Source organism: Phodopus roborovskii, unplaced genomic scaffold, assembly GCF_943737965.1.
Source record: "Phodopus roborovskii unplaced genomic scaffold, PHOROB, whole genome shotgun sequence".
Lineage (NCBI taxonomy): Eukaryota > Metazoa > Chordata > Mammalia > Rodentia > Cricetidae > Phodopus > Phodopus roborovskii.
Window position 1 is genome coordinate 10,685,182 of NW_026126447.1, and position 5,197 is coordinate 10,690,378.

The following is a 5,197-nucleotide window of genomic DNA, read 5'->3' on the forward strand; positions in this document are numbered from 1 at the left end:
GAATGATTGTGAAAGTCTAGAATCTGGATGCCTAATACTGAGTACCTCCGTGAGAGATAAAGTGCTGACTTAGCAAGCAATCTATGTCACATGTGAGTGGAGTAGTGTTATCAGAGCTATGGATCTGAGGAGCAATGAGAAGTAGTCAGGAGCAGAAACAGGAGCAGAGCACTTTCTCTTAGTTGAGACTGTGCTGCCGGCATTATGCCTTCCATGCATTGTGCAAACAGCTGGACAGGCTACGTTATGTGGCACTGTCTCCCCAGCATGGGCTAAACAGGAACCATAACACATGATTCTAATTATGCTAAAATGTGTTCAACCAAAGTATCCCTTACCTTATCCTAAACTAGAGGGTTAGACATGGAGGCTTTTATTGATTTGTGTGAAGTTTCCCAAGGAAGTACAATTACCATCCAAGGATGTCTGACTCCACTCTTGTAATAGGAAACAGAGCCATATACAAGTTAAATTTAACTAATGGTATTTTAGAAAATAAGCTGGGTAATCAGTGTGGTTCTCTGAGTCAAGTCCAATGTCTTATGAGAAACCATCCACATCCCTGGAATCTTCCTCTAGGGTTGTCTCTCCAGCTCCTGGAGGGGCTGCCTTGTGATTAAACTTTGAAGAGCAAGGTCTGAAGGGACCTGGACACTATTTGTTCTCCTAATACTCAGCTATCAGCAACAGAGTTTATAGTTGCAGATGAATTTTTCCCTTTATTGCAAATGGCTTTGATTTAATAATAACATTTTCTAAGTCATTGGCCCATAATGAGGATTATTGCCTCTGGGTATTTAATACAGGACAGAAGAAATGGGCCCACTTCACCATGCAAATGTCTGCCACAAACACTGCTATGAGGGCACTCAAGGGACATTGCTACTACAGCACTGGCTGAACCTGGGTAATGATGGGGACAGTCAGTGTTACTCTTCATATGCCACAACTCAACCAGTTCACACAGATGTGCTTTACTAAAAGTCACTTTTCAAAGCCAAACTCTTTACCCTGGTGCCATAATCAGAACATGGTGACAGTGTGCAACCTTACCTAGGAGTCATTTCACCAAGACAGGTATAAGCTGTGAAGGCACCGAGGATTAGCTGGTAGAAGCAGAGGTAAATTCTGTGAGTGGGGGGGGGAAGGCTAGAACTAAATGTGATTTCATTTCATCCTCATATCAACACTGTGTGCTAGATGCTACTATTGTGCCTACTTGAGAGACAAGAAAGCTTTCTCAAATCACAGGTAAACAGGGCATAAAACCCAACACAGATTTGTTCAACACAGAAGCCCAGGATCCATCATGGTCTTCATTCACGAATGCAACACAAAACTGAAGCTCTCCATGGCTCTTCATTAATGTTGCTGCTCTCTGAACCCTGAAGTTCTTAACTTCTGCAGCCAGTTTGTCAGCTTTCCCACCAAATGCTGCCATATGCCGTGAGCTTTCTATGAATCATTTTTACCTGTGGGGAATTTGCTGTGGTTTCTGGCTGTGAAGGCTCTAGAAGGCTGGTCCTTCCCTAATCCTGCACAGAGAGGCATCTCCACATTCAAGCAGATCAGACCGGTGTTAAGGAAGAAGACACATTTCTGATGGGTTCCAAGAGTTTCAAGCTACCTTAGTTTGTTTCTCCAGACCAGCCTTGTCTGGAGTGATGCTGGTACTGCAGTTACTGATAGTAGTACTTGGGGCTGGGGTAGCATTAGAGAGTTCATGTGAGGGGCACATTCTTTCTGGCCAGGCAGCCACAAAAATGTTCTCTGCTGCCTCCCTAGACCTCACCTCTTGTCAAATTAGCCTGACTTTCCTAGTATTTCCTTTGTTACATATAGCTCAGCAACTATCTCATGTGCATCAGGTCATCTGATGCTCTCCCACTTGATAAGGCTGCCCCTGCTACCCCAGGTTGCTTGTGCAGAATCTGTCGGTGAGAGATTCAATAATTGGCCCTGGGCATCACAGTTGGTCAGGGGCAGAGCCAAAATACTACACAAGCAGGCTGACTCCTGAGTGAAACTCCTTCAGGCTCCTGTCAGTGCCTCTCATGATTGCCCAGTCTTCAGAGGTCAAGGAATTCTGCCATTTTAAAAATGTTGTGTTCTCAATATTCCCCCATGAGTGCTCCAACTGCTGCTCAGCCTCCCTCTTTCTCTTTTTGGTACACAGATTCTTTTTCTCAGATTGCTTCTGTGGGTGGATGTTAGCAGCTGTGTGTCTAACTTATTTGGTGGTTCCTGAAATGCTCTTGAAGTGGTGTTTAAAATCTGAAAGAAAAATTCAAAAGGCTCTGTGTTGCAAAAAAAAAAAAAAATAATAATAATCCGACAACAACCTTCTGGGCTTGATAACAAGACTTGTGGAAAAGACCTTAACCTGTAGTTAACAACAGTCAGTGGCTCTTCCATCTACTCATTTATTTATTGAATTTCCATCACGTGTTGAGATTTAATTTGTGAATGATTTTGGATGGATGGTATCCTTTGTGCTCTTAGTTGCATCGCTGCCCTTTCAAGCACAATTCACAATCTACCCAGTCATCTGATGCTGCCTTCCAGGGTCCTAACTGCCTGGCTCTGAACCCTGTCAGGGGTGCTAGTCAGGTGGTCCATGCTGGGGTTTGGACAGAGGTTGGGTTTGGATGGCCAGACATATAAAGAGCCGGAAGACAATGATCAAATGTGTCGTAGAGTTGTTGAAGATGTATAGCCTGGTAGGCAAAGCAGGCAAATAACAATGGTAAAAGGTGTCCAGAATCAAAAGCTGGAAGGGAGGGAAATGGTTGGTTGTTAAGACAGAATACCATGATATGTGGCCTGAGGAGGACTTTGGGGGGGGGGGGATCCCATGGCAGGTGAGAGATAAACATGATATGCAGACAAAACTTACTGGAGAAGTTTTATTGGTGAAGGGCAGGGAGTAGGGGAAAGGAAGGTAGAGAGGGGAGAAAGAAGAGAGAAAGGGAGAGAGGCAGAGAGCTACCTGCCTCTTCAGAGGAGCTGGAGAAAGAGTGACAGTGGGTGGAGCTTGTGTTTTAAAGGGACCTTTCATGACAGCATACAGAACTAGGTACTGCTTGCCATGTGCGCAGGAGTGAATTACTCTGCCAGGCCTCCAAGGGTCTAGCCCAAGGTATACCTGGATGCTAACACATGTAGCAAGCACTGACAGGCTCATGTTCCATGATTGTATGTTATACAGGATAGGTGGATGAACTCACATAAATATGTATGTATGTATGTATCAGTATAAACATACTGGTTAAGAATGAACAGTAATTTTCCAAAGTGCAGCTTCAAACCAGAATCTCACATGATCAGTCTGTTCAGAAATACATGGACACAGCACACAAATATGGATAGATGCCTGCTGCCCATGGCATAGGCAGAAAGAGAGACAGGCACCAGAAGTCCAACATCTCTAGCTACCTGGAGTCAGTGCCCACCTGCCCAGGATGCTTATACATAAGGCCAGGCACTAATGAAGGTCTAAAGAATTAAATAACTGCAAAGCCCATCCTATGTAGCCTTGGCCAGAACAGAAAGTCTTTGCACATGGATCCTACTTGGAAGAATGCTAATATAGCCCTCCTGGTGGCTTCACTATTTAAGGATCACAAGAAAAAAAGGTCATATGGCTTTATGTTATCTCTAGTCAAACTGGGAAGAGCACTGGCACACCCTTATCCAATAGCCCTAGGCCAAGGAGGTCTGGAGAAACAGGGCACAGGTCAAGGTCTTATCACTGCCTTCAGTCCCTTCCCTGAGTCTTCCTGTTCTGAAGTTCCTTTTAAGCTATCATATTCTAATACTATTACAGCCATCTTTACATCCTTTTATTCTGCCATGATGGCCTCAACATCCCCTTCAATTAATCTTTCTTAAGCCTGAATGTCACTGGGTTCTTTCACCACAGCTTATAGGCTTACTTGACTGGCCTCATACTGTAATTGTTACAGTGAAACAGCATCCAAATATCCTGATAAAGTCTAGTGAGACCTGAGGGTTAAGGCTCTACAGCCTGTTGGAGAGGAACATTGAAGGAAAACCAAACAAAAGCCCCTGCCATACCCTAATATAATCAATCAGTTGATTCCTTTTAATGATATGAATAAATATTTTATTTATTTACAAGAGAACTTTAAAAAAGGGTTTATTATTGTTCAAGAGAATACCAAGTAATAATACATTTCCCATGCTGGTTTTTCACATCTGTTGGGAAACTTCTGGTTGGGTTCTGAAAAAATCAGAAGGAAGATATTTTCCTTGTCTGTGTTTATAATCAGTCAATAGTAAGTCCACAGGGAACATCCTATGGACACTACTGCCTAGGTAACTCTTCATTGTCATCTATCTGGATGCCTGAAGCATACAAGTCCTATTTTTAGGAAACTACAATCATCATCTGCATAGTAATTCAAAGCAAAGAGGAAGACTTCAAAATGAACTTGTGGAGAGCCTCATTTTTTCCACTTTATTTGAAGTACACAGGTTCACTGTTCCATGTTCACTGAAAACAAATATTTATCAACTCTCCTTTTTTTTCAGATTAAAGACTCAGATTCAAGGTGCTTGACTTTTGAGACAAGATTTGTCTAGATTTCTGACTTGTTAGTTTCTTTGGTTATAGTGTTTGTACATAGTACCTCTAATCTTATCACAGGATAAGAAATTATTTCTATAAATAGTGTCTGTACAAGTTAGAAATCTTGGTCTCCTGCTACTTACCAATTCTCTGTCCTTTATTTCTCCCCTTCTGGTAAACTATGTGGGAACCCTTTGCTTCTTACTATGCAAAGTATTTCTCATAGGTTCTGCCCTGTTGCTAGCTCCCAGTCTCTCCACTTCCCAGCAGAAATCAGAGAAAGGGGTACTGAACACTGCCCTCCCTCCTCCCACAGGGAGTTATGCACTAACAGCTTTTGTCAGCACGGGACTCTTACTTTTTACTATCCTTCAAGTTCCTGCTCTGTCATCAGCTTTGAAGTGAATCCTCTCATGGGTCTTCAAGACCTACAAGTTCCTATGAATTTCCAGGGGAATCTGATTGCTGCAGGTGAAATTTTTCTTTCTTGTGCTCAGGGTCTTGCTATATAACCTAGTAGCTCCCAACCACAAGACATAGCAACTGTATCATTTTGGCTGTGGTGTTATACATCCTGGGTAGACCCAGAAGCCTCTTGGTTGTTGC